At 38.8% G+C, this 21,247-nt stretch overlaps 1 protein-coding gene and 1 long non-coding RNA gene across 11 annotated transcripts in view; one reads left to right on the top strand and one right to left on the bottom strand.

The window, feature by feature from the left end:
- The window catches only part of LOC117979578 (uncharacterized), a 65,476-nt gene extending 47,581 nt beyond the window's left edge, over positions 1 to 17,895 (top strand). Inside the window, exons 2-3 of one of the 3 annotated variants that reach the window (XR_010111389.1) lie at positions 1,572 to 2,610; positions 17,469 to 17,895. This is a non-coding gene — a long non-coding RNA (uncharacterized LOC117979578). Of the gene's footprint in view, positions 1 to 1,571; positions 13,003 to 17,468 lie in introns of those variants that run through there. The other 2 variants (XR_004670435.3, XR_008625000.2) reach the window with 2 other exon arrangements.
- Positions 1 to 21,247, bottom strand: part of GRM7 (glutamate metabotropic receptor 7) — an 880,478-nt gene that overhangs the window by 219,135 nt on the left and 640,096 nt on the right. The gene's annotated exons all lie outside the window — the stretch shown is intronic.

Here is a 21,247-nt window from a genome sequence, read left to right as displayed (position 1 = left end):
AGGCAGTAGCAATGGGTGTGTTAATGGAAACGTAAGCATAGATAAGATGGTACATATGGAAGTACAAAGGAACATCTCAAGTTCCTGGGAGAATTGTTGAAGCAGAAAAAGAAGAGCAGGAACCTTTGACTGTTGTTCATTGCCTGTTTTTAGTTTGTTCAAACTGTAGTCTTCCTCCCCCTACCCCGAGTTGATTGCATTTGTACTTAGAGAAAAGATGTTACAGAATGACACAAGATTCAAATTACCAGATTTAGAAAGGCAACGTCCAGTCATGTTACAATGATTTTGATCAGAAAGAGCCAGCCTATTCCACCATTTTCCCTTTATTTCCAGGTTAGACAAAGATTTCAGAGGCTATGGTCTAACACAAACCTGAATAGGCCTATAAACCTCCAAAATGAGCTGGGAGAAAGGGCAGCTGGAACCCTATATGAGTCACTTTCCAGGGTAAAGCCCAAGGGAGAGTGAGATTCTGAGTTCCACACTCCAACACAGAGAAGGAACAACAGAATAGAACTGTCCATGTGGTATGTGGAGGCAGGTGGGGCTCAAGGGACTTCATCTACCTCCCTTCAATCCATTCAGAATTGGGGAGCCATAAATGATTTTGCATGCAGAAAAGTGGTGAAAGACCTTGTCCCCACTGAGTTTCTACGTGTCTACTTGGGAGGGCTACTCGGCGTTCTTTTTTTATCTAAAGAGCATAGCAGTATCTGAGAGGCAGACCTGAGAATATCCCTTGGTGAGGTTCATCAGACACGAACTCATGTCTAGAAAGAGGTATTATACATCTCCAGTATGTCATGTGGAGGGATAATGATTGTCTTCGTCCATTAGAGCTGCCATCACACAATACTATTAACTGAGTGGTAATGTAGTTCTCATAGTTCCAAAGGTTGGGAAGTCCAAAATCAAGTTGCTGGCAGATTCAGTGTCTGGTGAGAGTCTGCTTTCTGGTTCTTAGATGTTGTCTTCTCTCTGTGACTTCACATGGTGGAAGGGGCAAGGGATCTTCCTTGCATCTCTTTTCTAAGGGCACTAATCACATTCACAGGGGCTTGCCTTTAGACCTAATCATCTCGCCAAAGGCCTCACCTTCTACTACCATAACCTTGGGGATTAGGATTTCCACATGTGAATTTTAAGGGGATACAAACATTTAGACAATAGCAATGACCAAGAACTGCGGCTCTACCTGGTCACGCACCAAGGCTAGGGGAACATCGAAGGCACTGGGAACCTGGGAAAAGATGGGAAGCCAGGAGAGTGGCCTGCTCAACATCAGGTTCCACCACCCAGTGAAATAGTAAGCTCAAACTATAAATATACACTTAGTCATTCAAAAATTATTTGCACACCTGAGTTTTTGGACTGATACTTCTATGCACTGCAGCTGAACAATTATTATCAGTTTGACCCATTAGGAACAATAAAACCTGGATCCTAACCCACCTACAGCTCAGAATTTGAGTTGTGGGTTGGGGAAGGTATAGTAGGCGTCAAAGGAAAATTGAAAGAATCTGGGATATGTTAGGAGAGGAAATCCTCAAGCTTTAAATGTATTGCAGGGTGTGCAGCAAGGATGTGAAAACTAGAGTTGCCTTCACAATGAAGTGTCATACTATGTATGAGCTGACAGAAGCATTTCTGATGCCCCACTCAGGAAAATACACAAGTTGGATGATCTCCCTCAGGTAAATGGGATCTATTTTAAATGGGAATCTGAATGCTACAATTACAGCTCAGTTGTCTGTGTAACAACATTATGAGTCTTAAACAAGGGCACAGTATGAATCAGGCTCTGGGAAACCTGTCTTCTACACCCTGATCCACCTTACAAAATAAAAGGGAAATAGATAGTAGAATGTGAACTTGTGTTAGAGTCAGTTCTGAGTTTTAGGTATTTTATCGTGATGAACAAAATTAAAAGTCCCATGGTGTTTTTTTTTTTATTTTTTTTCAGGTCTAGAGAGTCATTTGAATTTAGAACATAAAGAAGCCAGAATATAGGAGAATTAAATGATGCAAGAAAGACCAGAAGTTAGGAGAATTAATAAGGGCAAGATGGGACTTTTATATGCCTAAGCTGGATACATACCTGGCTGACCACAAAAGTGGCTCTTAAACCTATTAATTCAATAAGAACTTGCCTGCCTCCTTCTTATCTTCCTGCCTTTCCTTTAGGGCTCCAGCAACCATGGATAATGAGATTACCAAGCTCTTCTGGGAAGACAATGATGTGTTCCAACAATGGCCCATTCCACATGCTTTCTTTATATGAGTGACACTCCTCTTTATCCACAAGTGAGATCTATGTACCTCTCCTTTGATCTGGGTGGGGGATAAAGATTATTTCATCCAATAGACTATGGTAGTAATGATGCTATATTGTTTTCCAAGGCTGAATCCTTGGACCATATCTTCCACCTGTCTCTCTTGATCACATTCTTAGGATGTGTGCCCTGAGCAACAGCAACCATGCTGTGAAGAAGCACAAACCAGCCTAGACAGATAGACGGCATACAAAGGCTCACATGGAGTGGAACTGAGGTCCCCAGCCCGCAGTCAACAGCCAGCAGCCAGCAGCCAGCCTCAACTACCAGCCCAGTGAGTGAATGAAGCTTCAAATGATTCTACCACTCAGCTTTTGATCCACTTCAGCTGTTGCAATGTAGCGCTAAGACAAGTTATCCCCACTAAATCCTGCCCAAATTACAGATTAATGAGCAAAACAAATTTGTCTTGTTTGAAGTTACTAAGCATCAGAACAATTTTTTTTTTATACTAAAGTTAACTGTTACTGAGAAACAGTTCTCAGGTGCCTGACATTACTCACACAAAATGATATAAATCTATTTTGAGATCATCAAAAATGACTCTAATTTTGCTTCATTGTTAACTTGGAATTATCTATGACCTCTTTAACTCCATGCCTTCTGCCCCAGTAAATTGCAAATAAATGAATGGTATTATCTGAATTGAATATTAAGGTTAACTGAGAAGTCCCATGTAACAGCAAAAGTTCTAGACACAGCCTATGTCCCAGATCAACAGACAGATTTCCAGCAGGAATGAAAATATAATGGCAAATATGTTTGGCATTTTTTTTTTTTTAGACAGGGTCTCTCTTTGTCAACCAGCCTGGAGTGCAGTGGTGCTATCTCAGCTCACTGCAGCCTCTACCTCCTGAGTTTCAGCGATTCTCCTGCCTCAGCCTCCCAAATAGCTGGGATTACAGGCATGCACCACTACACCTGGCTAGCTAAGTATGTTTTATAGTGAAAGTAAAAGCTGTTAAGTTCTACTAAGAAATGGCTTACTTAAGCAAAAAGAGCAGTAAATATATAGTGAAAAAAACTGGGTTGATATTTTCACACTGTCATTTTCTAGCTGAGCAAGTCACTTAATTTTTCCAGGCCTCAGTTTCCTCAAATGCAAAATTAAGGGGAGAATAATGCCTCATTGTCACAGTTCTTGTGAAGATTTAATTAAATGGATTAACAGACAGAAAAGTGCTCTAGATTGTTACACAAAAGAAAATAATGAATGACAATTTTTTAAATGTTATTTTTAAAAACGACCAGCTAAATCTTAAATGTTAAAACAGCCAGCTAAATCTTAACATTAATCAGAGGTCTAGTTTTCACTTAGGAAGATTGAGGACTGATTTCATTAACCTATATTTAGAGGTATTACATGAAATTTATTTTCCATTTACTGCTAACCTTCTTACTAATTTCTATTTGAGCAGCTATGGTTTTAAATTTGTCTGGCTTCTTAAGAGTTTGATCAGCTGATGTTTGGCTGTTAGCCAAAACATAAGCTACAGGGAACAAGAGCTGGCAGCTCTGGTATTATATTTTTGATGTTTGAAAAACCCAGCCAGTTTAGAGGGTTTTTAAAAAAAGCATTTTAATATCAGTGAATTAACAGCTTAATGTCAGGAGCAAGGTAAAATCTGAGAGAGAAACCTTGATATGAAACCTTTTCCTAGGAAGAGAGGAAAGATCACAGTAACTGAAACCTTTTTATACTCTTGTTTAAAACCTATCATACCTGAATTAAATAAGGTGTCATGGCGGACAGAATGAGAAAGCTTATTCTGTGATGCTTTCTAATGCACTTTACATAAGAACCTTCAAATGGCATTAACTTGCAGCTGCCTTCACCCTGGGCTTAATTTTGCAGAACTTCCATTATCATAGTTACAATTCCCTGACCCCTTGGAAATGCTGCCAAGGCCTTCCTAGTTGAAGACATTGAAGCCGCTTGCTGAAAAAGGAATCACACCACAGCTGTGCTCTCTTGGGGCTTGTGCTCTTTTGGGAACTAAAGCCCCACAGTTCTTACAAGGGAGGTCCAGGAGCCATGCCTATGAGCTTTGACTGTCTGAGAAATGAATTATCCTCACTGTAGTGGATAGAAGCAGGAGTGGGATCTCAGCTGACTGCAGCCACCCCAACCAAGTCCTCTTTTATGACAAAATGAGTGAAACATCACACATCGACATTTTAGAGGCTACATCTGGCTTTCACCAATTAGATGTAAAGGTCCTGAGTCACTGTAAATATGCACTTTGAGCAACAGTTCAAATTCCACCTCTGTCACATGTCAGCTGGACGAGCTTGGGAAAACTACTTAAGTTAAAATCTGGTGATAAAAGAAGTTCAGATGTATTGAATCATTATGAAGATGAACTAGGATAATCCCTAGACAGTGTTAATACCTGGCCCGGATAAGACCTAAAAGGCAATCAGCAGCTAGTATCAAAAAATAATAACTAGGCAAGCATGGTGGCTCATGCCTCTAATCCCAGCACTTTGGAAGGCCAAGACAGGTGATTGCTTGAGGTCAGGAGTTCAAGACCAACCTGGCCAACATGGTGAAAACTTGTCTCTACAAAAAAATACAAAAATTGGCTAGGTATGGTGGCAGGTGCCTGTAATCCCAGCTACTCGAGAGGCGGAGGCATGGGAATCGCTTGAACCCGGGAGGTGGAGGTTGCAGTGAGCCGAGATCATGCAACTGCACTCCAGCTGGGGTGACAGAGCGAGACTCTGTCTCAAATAATAATACTAATAATACTAATACTACTACTACTAATAATAGTAACCACTGTTATTATTACAATAATATCACACATTTATTTATACAAACATTTTCTGTTTGACAAATGTTTATTAAATGCTAATTATGTGTAAAGTGAGGACAAAGCAATTTCTAAGAAATTAATACAAAATAAATGACCAAAACTTCTCTGCATCTACCTCAGTTTTACCAGGAGGAGAGGAAACAGGACATTTGGGGTGTCAGTGTGATTTGCGTAGCCTTGACTTGTCCACTTTCTCCTGTTTGTTACCTCGTGAACATGATTCCAAGAGAGATGCAGAGTGTGAAAGAAAGCATGCCATAGCCCTGCTTGTGAAAAGAGTATTTGAAAGATCAAGTGTGCTGAGGGGAGCGGGGCAGCAGAGAGACTGACTGTCCAGTGGGCAGGTGGGGTCTACAGGAAGGTGCATCTCAGGAACCTAGAATTACGGTACATTTATAAAAATACCACCAGTTAGATTCCTATAATAATTCACAAAGCCTTGCCAATGCAAAGAGCAAAAGCTCTAACAGGCCTGATTAAACTTAAATGAAAAAATGCTAAAATGCTTGGTCATCAGCAGAAGCAGAGTCAGGTTGCAGAGGCAAATGTTGGCAATAACCTTCAAAGAACTAGCCAGTGTGCCCCATTGGTCCACATCCCTATTTGGAAAGGAACAGCAGGCTCTGATAGCTTGATGGCATTCAATGCTCCAGCTCATACCTCTAGTCCTCGCTGAATGCTCACCAAGGACCTTCAGTGATCTGGCTTCCCCTGCACTTAAGAATCTAAAGTTGCTGGTTATACCAATTTGAATGGAAGTACCCCTGACGTTCCATTTCTCTTTAAGAATTAATGAACTAACTATTTCTTTTTTTTTTTTTTTTTTTTTTTTTTTTGAGAGGGAGTCTCGCTCTGCCGCCCAGGCTGGAGTGCAGTGGCACGATATCGGCTCACTGCAAGCTCCACCTCCCAGGTTCACGCCATTCTCCTGCCTCAGCCCCCCGAGTAGCTGGGACTACAGGCGCACACCACCACGCCTGGCTAATTTTTTGTATTTTTAGTAGAGACAGGGTTTCACCATGTTAGCCAGGATGGTCTTGATCTCCTGACCTTATGATCTGCCCGCCTCGGCTTCGGCTTCCCGAAGTGCTGGGATTACAGGCATGAGCCACCGTGCCCAGGCCTTTTTTTTTTTTTTTTTTTTTGAGATATGGTGTCAACTCTGTTGCCCAGGCTTGAGTGCAGTGGTGTGATCACACTCACTGCGGGCTCTACCTTCCAGCCTCAAGATCCTCCCACCTCAGCATCCCAAGTAGTTGAGACCACAGGCATGTATCACCATGTCAACTTAATTTTTTTATTTGTTACTATTTTTATTTATTTATTTTTTGTAGAGACAGGGTCTCCCTATGTTTCCCAGGCTAGTCTTGAACAACTGGATTCAAAGGATTCCCCTGTCTCTGTCTCCCAAAGTGCTGGGATTACAGGTGTGAGCCATCATGCTTGGCCTTACCATTTCATTTTTATATCAGCCTCATGCAAAAGTCATTGTCCCCTAGTTTACACAGCAAGAGGCACTTGGCCCTAGTTTAGTAAGATCTGTGACATAAGCCAGCCTGAGATTATGGCGTTTTAAAGTCTGAGAATCTAACCTTGGTTGTGGCTCATGGATTACTTGTGAGTCCTCAAGGTGACAGGTACCTTCCTTTGCTATACCCTAATAGCACTATGAGATTTCCCCTTTATAAGGCTGGGGAACTGTCAAAGGGATAACCATCATAGTTAGGTTAGTTTCCTTTTTGATATTGGCTTGGTAAAACACTGACAATTTGATTTCTTAGTTTGATTTTACAACTTAATGGCTTAAAATTATAGGGCAAGAACCAGGACAGTGCTCCTCAGTGGGGTGATTTCTGCCCTTGAGGGAACATGGACAATGTCTGGTGACATTTTTGATTGTCAGATCGGGGCGGTGCTACTGGTATTTAATAGACAGAGGCCAGGGATGCTGCGAAAACTAAACCTGCTACAATGCATGGGGCACCGGTCTCCCTTCCTCCCTCAAACACAAAAATTATCAGGCTCAAAATGTCAGTAGTCCTGAAGTTAAGAAACTGAGTTAAGAGAAAATATTTGATGTCTTTTTTTTTTTTTTGTCCTTCTACATTCAACACTGCACTTGTGTTTTAAAGGAACAGGAAACTGGCATCTCTTGAGCATTTCACATGTGTAACAGGGGCTCTCAAGTATATTCCTAATTCTCACAACACTCTTTGAGGTGTTTATCAATATCTCCATTTTACACATGGAAAAACCTAAGGACACAAAGGCTGAATGGCTTGCCTAAGGTCACACAGAACCAAAAGTCAAATCCAGTTCTGTTTGAAGCACTAGATATCTTCTGTGACTCAACAGTCATAACTCGAATTCAGAAAAAAAAAATCCAGCTAACTCCCAAACACTATTAGGTTTTAGATAAATTAAAATCTGAGCAAAGTTTCATCGAAGCGGACTCTGGAGAATAAAATCCTGCACCTGCGCTTTATGGAAAGTATTCTACTGAGCTCCACAGTGGGTGAAGGGTCATGCTGGGTGCCTTTCATGATGGTAGACACTTAGATCAAGGTCAGTCTCACAGTGGATTTATATTGCACCATGCACTGATGTATGTTAATTATTCAATTCTGCAAATGAAATAGCCCCATAGTTTTTACAAGGCAGGTCCAAGGAGCCATGCCCATGAGCTTTAAGAGACTGTCTGAGAAATCAGTTATCCTCACTGTGGTGGATAGAAACAGGAGTGGGATTGCAGCCACCCCAAGCAAGTTGTCTTTCATGACAAAATGAGTGAAACATTCCACATGGGCATTTTAGAGCCTACATCTGGTTTTTACCAATTAATACATCCAGAGATGACCATTTTCCTTCGACCAAACTTCTGAAAATGTAGCTTGTATCGGAATACTCTGGTAAGCTTACTGAAGATATAGGTATTTTGAGATTCTATCCCAGAGATTCTTGTCAGGAATTTGCAATATTAATAAGCATTTCATGTACTTTTGTTGCAATGGGTCTTAAGCCAATCTATGCTGAAAGTTACCTCGAGTGAGCATCTATCTCCAACTTTTTCTTTTTGTTCCTCTCTAGGATTTCTCAATAGGAGAATTACAGATTTTTGTATAGGATATGTTACAATTATTTCTTAAAAGAGACAAAAAGGATATAAAAATGTCTGAGTTCAAACTACACGCCAGGGTTTTTTCTGGAAGGTTCATTCTCATTGACTCAATACTCACCACAGAACTATAAATCGGATGCCATCATGGCCCCCAGCTTACAGCTAAGGAAACAGATTAAGTCACTCAAGGTACACACAGTTAGTAGTGAAGTGATGGGTTTAGCTCTGCTAAAGTGAAATGTTGCCTTTGAGGAATTTTTATACTAGTTGAAAGATAAGGCAAATATGCAAATAGCTATAGATAGGACAGATGAAGTGCAATAAAAGAAATACTTCCTTTGCACTGGAAGTTCAAAGAAACAAAACAGAAAACATAGTGAAGTGATCAGGTAAGAGGTGGTTTTGGGTTGTCTTTGCTGATGTTCTTCTCTAATTTTTTAAAATTTTTATTATTATGGGCATATCAGAGTTATGTATATTTACAGGAAACATTATGTTTTGATAAGTGCACACAATGTGTAATGATCAAATTAGGGTAGTTAGAATACCCATCACCTCAAGCATTTATTATTTATTTGCATTAAGAATATCACAAGTCCACTCTTTTATTTTGAAACAAACAATGAATTTTTGTTAACTGTTGTCACCCTATTGTGCTACCAAACACTAGATCTTATTCCTTCTATGTAACCATATTTTTATATTCATTAGCCATCCCCTCTTCTTCAATGTGGAGAAGGCAGGAATACCAATTAAGTGAGTTTAGCATAATAGATAGAAAAGAAAAAAACAGAAAAAAAAAGGTTTTATCTTGGTAACACTGTTAAAGTGCTGTAATGAATATGTATTCCTTTTTCTAAGTTTCTAAATAATGAGGACATTAATCAAGGTTCCCCTCTTCTTTGCCAATGATTTTAATCCATGCAGTAACAACTATTTTGATGGTCCACTCCTCCTGTGAAAGCACCAGGAGAAAGGTGAGAGGTGGAAATTGACGACACTACTAACTGCATAGTCCTAGAGGGAAACATTTTTCAGCCTATAATTATAGGGAATCTGTTTTCTGTGCACAAACTTTCTTAGGCTGAATTCTCCAATGTCTGTCCTGCAATACTCCTAAGAACTGAAAGCAATTCCCTACTCCCTGGGCTCATTTATTTTCTCCAGGTACTACTGCCTGGCAGCCATCTGTAACTGTAAACAATAGTTCCATTTGGGACAATTAAAATTGATTTTCTATTATGCTAAACACTTAATTGGTATTCCTGCCTTCTCCATGTTGATGAATTTTTAAAACATGGCATTGGGTGTCTGGGCAGGGGAAAGACACCATCAGAGTCCAGACTGGTCACCTCCTTGTCTCCCCTCCTTTCCCTTCTCCACTCCCCCAAAAATGTCTGTCTTCTCCTTCTCAAAGCACCAGCTGCTAGATCCTTTCCCAAGTGTCCTCCAGGTTGGATAAAAATGTTTTCCCCAGCATTAACTAAGGGCTTTTTCCGATAAAATGACTTTATTTCATAGCTTGACATGAAGAAAGAACACCCACAAACACTTTTGCACCAATCTCTCAAATTCCCAAAAGTCTCTCTAATGCTCAAAAAAAAAAAAAAAATCTAAAACAAAAACATAAACAAGATCCCTACATATCCATTTTCTTCCAAAAAGATTTTTAAAGTACTTCTCTTTCTCTGGAACTCAAAAATGAAGAAAAAATATTTTACCATTGCACACACACACAGAGGCTCATTCTCTTTACCCACTGCGTTTGGGCTCTCCAGAAACTGCATTTCATGCAGAGAAACTTTGACTCTCACACTAGAAGGTAATTTACCAATCTCTTATCTATCTATTACACTTCACTTAAAAAATAATAACTGAATTTTCATCTTTTTTCAAGCTTGGAAATTACCTATATCTCCTCATTCTGCTTAGCATGAGCCTCCTACAGAAGCAAAAGTAAAACAGGCTTGCCACTGAAACTGTTGATCATAGATTTTCTCATGGTCACTGAATTGTCATTTCTTTTCTTTTCTTTTCTTTTCTTTTTTTTATTTCCAGAGACAGGGTCTCTGTCACTCAGGCTGGAGTGCAGTGGTGCAATCATATCTCACTGTAGTCTCCAATTCCTTCCTGGGTTCAAGTGATCCTCCCACCTCAGAATTCCAAGTAGCTGGGACTTCATTAGTGTGCCACCATGACTGGCTAATATTTTTTTATTATTTTTGTGGAGATAGTGTCTCACTATGTGGCCCATGCTTCTCTCAAACTCCTGGCCTCAAATAATTCTCCCACCTCAGCCTCCCAAAGTGCTGAGATTACAGGCATGAGCCACTGTTCCCAGCCCTGAATGGTCATTTTTAATTTTAGGCAATAGCTCCTGAGGAAAAAGACTGGACATATGCTGCTGATATGATACCAAGACATCCTGTTCTTCATGTTCTTACACCTATTTAGACAAGCACTAATGCCTTTATAGTCTCACTGAGAAATCTCCAGGATAGCTTTATTAAAAGGTAGTTTACCATAGTTTTGAAACTAGATTGAGAAAATCAAAATAAATCCTTAAAACAATCCCTGGGGCTCCCAGGTGTTCAGTCACTTTGGCATGAGATGGTGCATGTCTGGGTATAATCATCTTGGGCAAAACGCAGCTGAAGAGATGAGAGGTAACACTCTGATGAATGCAAACACAGTCTATAATGAGGGGTCCACTCAATCTTGATGACAAGCAGTCACAATGTCTGGTGCAGTCACAATGTCTGTGGTGCACTCACCACTGTGCGGCAGCCTCTGTATGTGACCAGGTAGCAAATGGCTTCTGTTTATCTTTGAAGGGAGAAGGGAATAGGCTCAGGTGTGATTTTACTCAGGTGTGATTTTAACTTGGCATCACTGTTCAAGTACTGTAATGAATAACTGTCCCTTTTTCTAAGTTTCTAGATAATGGGGACATTAATCAAGGTTCCTTCCCCACAACCCCTATAGTCAAGGGCCAGGCATGTAAACTAAGTCAAGCTCCTCAGGCTCACTTTTTCTGGAATTTGGAAACTGAGTTGAATGAAATTAGGATGTGGGTAATCAGAGTTACTCTGCTGGTGACACCCCAAGTAATTAATTGTCTCTTCCTTTCTGCTACCTAGAGTCCAAGTCTTATCTTGCTTTCTTAATTCCCTAAGGAATTCTGACCACCCTAAGGTCTTGTTGTCCAGTTGGAGTCCATGTGCTAACTTAGGGATTGGCAAAGTTCTGAAAAGGACCTGGGAGTAAATATTTTTAGATTTTTCTGATGTGCGTTCTCAGTCACAGTTATTTCACTCTGCCACTGCCGCGCAAACACAGCCATAGAAAATATGTAAACAAATGGGCATGGCTGTGTTCCAATAAACCTTATTTATGGACACTGGAATTTGAATTTCATATAATCTTTATGTCATGACATATTATTCTTGTTTTGATTTTTTCAACTATTTGTAAGTGTAAAAACTATTCTTAGCATGTGGGCCGCACAATGATAGACAGCAGGACAGATTTGATCTGACCTCAGAGCTATATCCTCGAGCTGACCCATCTCCTTCCAATAACTTCTTTTATTTTACCTAATCTTACCCAAGCCAATTTTTGTTGCCTGCCACCGAAGACTGACTATAATGTGTCTTGAATTTGTTTGTATCTAAAGGAGATTGGCTACAAGGTTCCCCAACACTATTCATTCCTTATTTGTTCATTCATGCATTCAATATGTGTTGAGCACCTTTTATACTCAGGGGACTGTAATAGGCACTGAGAATACAGCTGTAATTTAGGCTAATACAGTCCTGCCTTCCTGAGGGAGCTTTCTCTGCAACAGGCACAGACAATCCTGATGAGAGACAAAGGAGGGTATTTAAACAATCATCTGTGGCTATACAGAATGTTCTCTGGGGAGCTTGAATGTTCAAAAGACATGTTCTACAGAAAATGAAAAAGTGACAAAGTCCAAGATGGTAATAATAGGGTGACCACAAACATGTAAAAGAGGACCAGAGAAGTTTGGCTCTGAAATAAGCTGAAACTTACTGGGGGAAAGGTAGGGACTATCAAAGCAGGGGTTTAAAGCTCTAGTTTGTAGAGAAGGAAGAGGAATAAGCTATTAAAATCTAAAAACCAGTGATGTACACATGATGCACTTGGTTTAAGGCAATTTTTGTTGCTTAAAAATAGAAACAAATAAATATTACAGATGACACTGGCTTATGTTCCAAGTTTTCCAGGTTTAGCTCTCTTTTTCCAAGATGACAGGTAATTAAAAAGGCAAAATCAGAGTTCTTACTTTTCAAGCCCTCACTGGTGAGTCTATATCCTTCCTCTCCTCTGTTATTTTTTCAATCCCCTGATACTTAGATTTTGGAGGTCTGTCCTAATATTAAAAAAAAAAATTTCCCCAGCTGAAAATATAAACCTTGGCCCCGCTTGTCACGTACTCAGAGAAAATGAGTTGTGGCTGCCTTCTCTACCATGCCTTTCTAAAGTGCTACTAAAGAAAAATTGTTACTAGGTTGACCCTAAGACTGTCTTTTCTAGGCTTGACTCACTTGGGTGAATGCACCTCTTCCTAGACGAATTATAGTGAAAGTTCACTATGAAGTGGCTTATCAGATTGGATCTTACTTATTTCCTCTTTATCTTCAGGGGATACATATATCTGCAGAGGATGTATACATACATACAATACATCTTATTAGTTCCTCCTTATCTGCAGAGGATACATTCCAAGACCCCAGTAGACACCAGATAGTACCCATCCTATGTAGCCCCGTTAGATTCCATGTTAGGGATTGGCAAATGTCTACTATGTTTTTTCAAACTGTATGTGAATACCTAAGATGAAGTTTAATTTATAAATTAGGTGCAGAGATTAATAACAACTAATCATAAAATAGAACAATTATGACAAAATACTGTAACAAAAGTTACATAAATGTGGTCTCTCTTTTGTTCTCTCTCTCTCTCAAAATATCTTATTAGACTGTAGTCACCCTCTTCTCCCTGTGATTTGTTGATATGATAACTGAGATAGTTACTAAGTGATGAATGGGTGGGTAGCATACCCGGTGTGGTACATTGGACAAAGGAATGATTCACATCCTGGGTGGGATGAAGCAGTACAGCCCAAGATTTTGCCATAATATTCAGAATGTGTGCAACTTAAAACTTATTATTTCTGAAATTTTCCATGGGTCATTGAAACTTTGAAAAGTGAAACCACAGATAAGGAGAAACAACTGTCATATGGAGCAGAGAGTTCCAAACTTCTGCCTCTTCTAGTCTTCGCTTGCCAATGCAGATGGACTTAGGCATGCCTATTTCATCAAATGAAGATGGTGCTGGGCTCATAGCAAGAACTCAAGAAATGCATGGTAAATAAAAATATCTTGAGCTGACTCTAATAGGACATTGATACCTTCCCAAAGTTTTTATGAATGCTGAACCTCTTATTTCATTTCCCTTAATTCTCTTGCAGGAAATGCCATAAGAACCATTTTTCCAAAAACAATTTTTCAATGCCCTAAAATGAAAACAAACTAGTTTAAATGATTGCTAAAGATACCCTTGGGAATATATTCCAGACTCACCATGATATTGCTCATTAATGGAATTACACATCTGTAAGAAAATCATTCATGAGTATTTAGCAAGTCATATAACCAATTAACCTCTTTTTTATTGTGACATATATATTCATATGTGTGTGCATGTATATATAATTCTACACTAATATTATTTACTCTATAAATGTTTATTGACAAAAAAATTATTTTTGTTTTTAAATATAAGGTAAAATATCACTTGAAGGAGCATGAAGAAACTTAAATTTAAGGCACAGATTGGTGCCTTCTCTCAAAAATCTCAACTATTATTTACCACTCCCTGGTTTAATCTTTATTTTCTATTTTTTCTCACATGGCTAATTATAAATCTGATTTTCACCTCTAATGGTATTTTATCACTAAACCCTAGCCCATATATTCTGGTTTTGATAGGTTCACTACAGCTATTACCCTCATCATCTCTATTCACAGAATCAACCAGCACTAAAAAATTGGCAAGTATCTGAAGAAAACTATCTAGACCAGAGCTTTCAGCACACAGACATTCAAAATGTGACTTTAGTTTTTAATTCTCCAGGTAAAAGAAACAATATTATAGATTATCTTTTTCTGCTCTCAGAAGCCACACATTTATTCTTAGAGTAAGCATAGAGGAAGAAAGAAAAAACTCAAGGTGCAGTTATCGGAAGAATGGAAATAAGTGTTGAACAAGCAAAAGCTAACCAGAACTTGTATATATTTTCAGACCACATTAAGGCATAAAAATATGTAAGCATTCTATCTTGTTTGAAATAAAACTGAGCCCCAAATTTTACAGTGCAAATTATTTAAAAGAGAAATAAAATACACTGAATTATAAAAAGAAGCAGTATTTTTTTAAAGCACAACAACTAGAATAATCTAGTTCTTCCTCAATCATAACTACCAGTTAATAATCAACTCAGGTCTATTCACTGTGTCTTGAATATCAAAAGTTAGTAGAACTATACCTGTTCTAAAATTGGACTATGCATTAAGAGAGGACTTGGCCTCGGCTTTTATCTGCTGATAGGTTAATTGGTTTTAATTAGCTTGCATACCTTATCAGAACCAAAATAGTTTCTTTAGTCTGACAAATCTTTGGAGCATAGAGAATACTTTTTTAGAAGAAACGTTTTCCATTAGTTACAAAATGCTACAGCTTCTTTCCTTCTCAGGACTCAGTTTGACTCCCATCTGTTTACACTTCTCTATGTGGAAACAATTCCAGAAGTTTCCAAAATATATAGTTGGTATTTGCTTGTCCCAGTAGCTGTGTCCTGACCAGACACTCTGCAATAAGCCCACTGCTGTGGCTCCTCTTTCCAAGTTGTCTAGACTGGATTTTTCCCTGCCTCTTTCTCAGCCTGGTTCTCTAGGCTCAAAAGAGAAAATTCCATTTAATCCCCTTTTCTGAAATTAACCAGAGTCAATTTCTGCTGTTTACAATAAAATATCCCGGTCTGAAAAGCATTTATCCAACTAATGTTTTTTAAATGCCCACAATCTGTCAGGCATTTGTGATTCACTGTTGGGTAAACAATAGGTCTATGCTTGTAGAAGCTCACACTGAAGACATAATTATAAAAATGGTGATATGAAGGCTGTCTGATAAAAGATGGTAGGTGTGGGAGCTATGGTATGTTTCTTTAAATATGGTACAGTGGTTTGAATGTTTCCCCCAAAAGCTCATGTACTGGAAACTTAATCCCTCATCTCTCACTAATGGATTAATGTTGGCTCTGCCCTCATGAGTAGATTAGTGGATTAATGAGGGTTCTGCCCTCATTCATGTTGTCTTCACAGGAGAGGGTTTATTATCTGGGGAATAGATTTGTTGTAAAAATAAACTGTATCTGACTCTCCTGCTCCTGCCTTTTTGCCAAGAGCCTTTATGCCCTGACATGTTATGACACAATAAGAAGGCCCATATGAGGTACAGGCACCATGTTCTTAGACTTCTCAGCCTCTAGAACTGTGAGCTAAATAAACATTTTTCCTTTATAAATTACCCAATCTGTAATTTCTTATAGCAACAGAAAACAAATTAAGACAGAAAATTCTACTAAGAAGTGGGATTGTTGGTATAACAAATACCTAGTGATGTGGACATGGCTTTGGAACTGGGTAATGGGCAGAAGCTGGAAGAATTTGGAGGAGTAGGCTAGAAAAAGTCTTTATTATCATGAATGGGGCATCAAGAGTGATTCGAGTGAAAGCTGGGAATAAGAGAAGACTAGGGAAAGTCTGGACCTTAGAGATTACTTAAGTAGTTATGACTAGAATGTTGATAGAAATATGGACAGAAAAGGCTATTCTGATAAGGTCTCAGACGGAAATGAGAAAGAAGGTGTTGGAAACTGGAATTAAGACCCCCTCCTCCACCTTGTTATTAGGTAACAATGAACTGTGCCTGTGCCTGAGGGTTTTATAGAAGGCAGAATTTAAGAGTGATAAATTAGGATATCTGGTCAAAGAAAATAGCTAAGCTACAAACCATGCAGGATGCTTAATGGCTATTGTTAACCACTTACAGTAAAATATAGAAGAAAGAGTTGATTTAAAGACAGAATTTGTAATTACAAGGGAAGCAGAGTGCAAAGATTTGGAAAACTAGCAGCCTGGCGATGTGGTAGAGAATGAAATAACATGGAACCCATTGAGAAGGAAATTAGTATGGATCAAAGAAAGCCAGAGGCTATTAATCAAGACATTGGGAGAAAAACTTGGAAGACATTTTAGAGATCTTTGAGGCTGCCTTTCCCATCACAGGCCCAGACCTCCAAGAAGGCAGAATGGTTAAGGGGTGGGGCAGCTGCCAAGGGCCACCTCAGGTCTCTGCTCTCTGCATTCCAGCACATGGTGGCCTCTCCAGCTATGGCTCAAATGGCCCCAGTGCTTCAGAAGGTATAAACTATAGAAGGTATAAGTCATCGAAGGCATAAGTCACATGCCTTGGCAGTGTTCACATGGCTCTAATTGTGCAGGCATGCAGAAAGCAAGAGCTGTGAACACATGACTTCCTCCAACTAGATTTCAAAGGATATCACAAAAGTCTAGGGGCCTAGACATAGACCACACGGTGGTTTGTCACAGAAGTAGAGTTACTGCAGAGAGACCACAGTCAGGCAAAGCTGAGCTAAAATTTGGGATTGAAGTCAAAGCTGCTGCTAAGAGCTCCCTCTAGGGCAATGCCCAGTAAAGCCATAGGGTCAGGGTCACCCTCAAGACTCAAGAATTGTAGAGCCACCAGTGTGTAACACCAACCTGTGATAACTGCAGGCAAGGGACTCAGTCTGTGAGAACTGCTACATAGGCGGAGCCCTCCAAAGTCATAGGGGTGGGGCTGTCAGAAATTTTGTGGAGGAGGGGGTCCAAATCCCCACTGTGTCCTGGAGGCAACACAGAGTGAAAAATCATTCTGAAGCTTCAATGAATAATATTGTTTCTCCTGTTAGATTTTTGACTTACTCAGAACCAGTTATACCTTTTTTCTTGCTTCCTTTCCCTCTCCAGGAATGTGAATGTTTATCTTGTGTCTGTCCCACCATTGTATTTTGAAAGTAGATAACTTGTTTTGATTTCACAGGTTCACAGCTGGAGGAAATTTGCCATGGGATGAGTCATACCTTGAGTCACTCATATCTGATTTAAATGAGACTCTGGACTTTGGACTTTGAGTTGATACTGGAATGGTTAAGACTGTGGGGCTATTAGGATGGAATTAATTATTTTGCAGGTAAGAAGGACATTAATTTTGGGGGCTAGAGACAGAATGCTATAGCTAAAATGTGTATTCCAAAGTTTATTTGTTGAAAATTGAATCCCTCTATTCTCATGAATGAATTAATAAATTAATGAATTAATGAGGCTCTGCCCTCATGAATGGATTAATGTTGCTATCATGGTTTTGAATTCATTATCGTGGGAGTGCCTTTATTATAAAAACCAACCTCTTTCTGGTTTTTTGCTCTTGCCTTTTCTTATCATGTGATGCTGTCTGCCATGTTATGGCAAGCAAGAAGGCCCTTACCGGATGCAGACACCATGCTATTGAACTTCCCAGTCTCCAGAACTGTGAGCTAAATAAACTTCTTTTCTTTATAAACTACTCGGTCTGTGGTATTCTTTTATAGTAAGAGAAAGTAAACTAAGATATATGTTGATAGAGGAATTACTCTAAGATGGGGGAGTATAATCTTAGAGCACAGATCTATCTAAAGAGAAGGAGGCAGCTGATTGGAGAACTGAGGCATGAATATGCTACCTAGAGGGAAGAAGAAGTACAAAGAAGCAGGAAAAAGCTTGGCAATTTCAAGAAAAGTGGTTCAGCCATCTGACCTATTAATATGCCCTGGTCTCTCCTTATTCTCATTCTTCTCAGTCACCTGTGATAATAAAATGCTTATGAGGTAATCCTACTCCAAAAATGATATTATCTTTCTCTAAAAGTATTATACCACAAAATTTTTTATTGAGTCTCAACTTTTTTTCATACATTTGAGGCTTGTTACCCGAGATAATTTTAAATATTTTCAGAGCTGCAAACATGTCAGATATTTTGTTTATATTCTCATATATTAGGTACATGGGTAGGTATCCTATAAAAGTGCATCTGTTGATATTCCCAGTGTCCATCCACAGAGAACAGATTATTGTTAGTTTGGTAGCATGTGAGGCAATAATGCTATAACAATGTTGCAGCATTTTGCCCTATAAGTTGCCTTATCTCTGCATTCATTAATTAAAGCAATTAGGATAAAGAATCTTTATATATCTCGTCTGGCCTGAAAAAGCTGACAGTTCAATTGGAGTTATTGGCTAAGTCCCTAAAGTTACAAGCTTTTATAATTAGCAATTGACTTCAGAGGATTTAAAAAACAATGACAAACATGCCGACATTTCCAATCCCTTCTAACATACAGAAGTAATCATCTATAATACACCACATTAGCACCATCTACAGAGAGTGCATGTACAGAGTGGGCGATCCACTCTGTAGTGAATGATTAAAAGATACTGTTTTCAGCAGAATCGATTTGAAAAGAAGGAATAATCACCAGAGAAGTGCCAAATAGTGGGTATGCAATCTGCCTGGAATAATTCTAGAAGTCAAAAGAACTGAAATATATTGCATTTGATGTGATACATAAGGAGGACTCAGGCAAATCCTGAGAAAGTGTGTGTGTGTGTGTGTGTGTGTGTGTGCGCATGTGCGTGCACGTTTTATTCTCTTGGTGGAAAGGTCACTGTTATCTAGAAAAGAGCCATTCCCTGGATTTGTTCCCATGACACTAAGAATCTGGAAAGGAGAGATATGACAGAGGAAAATAAAGAAGAGAAACATTATCTGGTCTCTCTTTTATCAGGAATTTTTAATTTTCAATAAATTTTGAAATCCTTTAGAACATGTGATTTTGCCAGAAATACTGATATGGGGGATTTGCTTGCTTCTGGGGAAGCAATCACATCATCCTATATGGTTTTCCTCTGCCCAGCTTTCTAGGCGCTCCTTGTGATTTTAAGTAGACACAGTACAGTGACAGGGACAGTCATATCCCATACAGCAAATTACATGTATAAGTTATTACTAAGTCTATTGTATACGCAAAGAAGTGGGGCAGAAATTTAAACTGAGATTCCTAAGTCACATTTTAAAACTCAATGGAAATCATCTAGGCACTTGGACTCACAGTTTCTTATCTGTAAAATAGAATTTATCACTCTTCAGGGTTGCGTTAGAATTAAAATGATGTTGATGAATATGCAAACAACAGCAACAACATAAACTACAACCTATTATCACTAATATCCTCATCCACTTAGGAAACAGTAGCTACTTATTGACCAGTAGAGAAGGATTTTAGTGTATGCTGGTTAATTGCCAAATTACCATCCATTTTCTCTGAGTTTCTCAGGACACAGAACACACAGAACATTCTGTGGGACAGAAAAAATAGTGAATCTATTAAGTAGGGCAATCATACATCTGTGCGTGTGTGCACACACACACATACACACACACGAGAATTAACATTTGCCCAGATTTTTCATCTTCGAATTATGCTTTTTTTTTTTTTTTGCCAGTTTTGCTAGTTGATTTTGTTCTTAGACTTGGAAGAAATCAAAAGTTTCTGATACCCAAATGTCTCATTTTAATGTTAGGAAACTGAGACCTAGGGAGAGAAAACAGACTTATTTTGTGTCTTGTGTACTTTCAACTGGTATTGAAAATCAACTACAAGAAGGTGTTCAATTCTAAGTGTGATATTTTTAGGAGTAATATATTAAAACAGGAATATGAACATAATGTTGAGGGAACTGGACACAATTCCTTTTAAGAGTTGTTGTTGTTATATGACTTACTGACTGTTTATTGTGGCAGTCACTGAGATGAGGGCTTTAATACATTTCACTCTCTACTCTGCAAGAGTGTGATGTTAGTTCTACACTGAGGATTTTATAGATAAGGATAGTGAAGCTTAGCAAGGTGACATAGTGAAGTGAAATTTATATGCAGCAGGCAGCAGGGCCAGAATTTCAGTCCAGTTTTGATTGACTCCAAAGCCAACTTTTTTTACAAAATGAAAAAGAACCACTATGTAAGGCTGCATTATCCATCAAATGAGGCAATAAGTTCTTGCATAGGATAGAAAACTCAACTGCAGGTTTTATATGAGGTCCCTTATGCTCTTATGCTGTATGACTGTGGGACAGCAGAACCTGGATTTTCTGACACTCAGTTCCAAACTGTTTCCAATTGTTTATTTCCATTGCATTGCACAGTGCCTTGAACATAGTGCCTTGTATCAATCTGTAATTGCAAAAGCTGTTCAAATAGCTCGCATATGAAATATATGCTTCCTACAAAGAAAATGGTTATGAACAACCTATAGGAATCATGGTAAATTGTGCAGCAAAGAAATAAGTACCATAATAGGTAGCTTAGTGTAGTAGATAAGAAGTGAAGTCCTGTGTTAGAATTCTAGATGAATCAGCTGCAATCTGTGTGACCTTAAACACATAGGTTAACCTCTCCAAACCTCAGCTGTCCTTCTATAATATAAGCTGATAAAACTAGTGCCAAACTCAGATGGCTATTGTCCATTAAATGACATGATCAAAGCATAGAGTCTGACTCACGTAGACAATAAATGGCAGCCTTAATCATGTCATGCCTACATGACAATGGCAAAATAAATTCTTAAAAAGCAGAAGCTGCAAGTGTTCCTCAAGAATTTCAGAAACACCTGCTTTTCTGATCTTAATAAGAATATCCCAATTCCACTTTTGTGCCATGTTCAAAAGGGTGAGTTTTGATAAATTATTTGAATCATTTTCATCAAAGGCAAAAACTTAAGCCTCTGA

Source organism: Pan paniscus, chromosome 2 (genome assembly GCF_029289425.2).
Source record: "Pan paniscus chromosome 2, NHGRI_mPanPan1-v2.0_pri, whole genome shotgun sequence".
Lineage (NCBI taxonomy): Eukaryota > Metazoa > Chordata > Mammalia > Primates > Hominidae > Pan > Pan paniscus.
The sequence above is the reverse complement of the archived record's forward strand: the minus strand, read 5'-3'. Positions and strand labels throughout refer to the sequence as shown.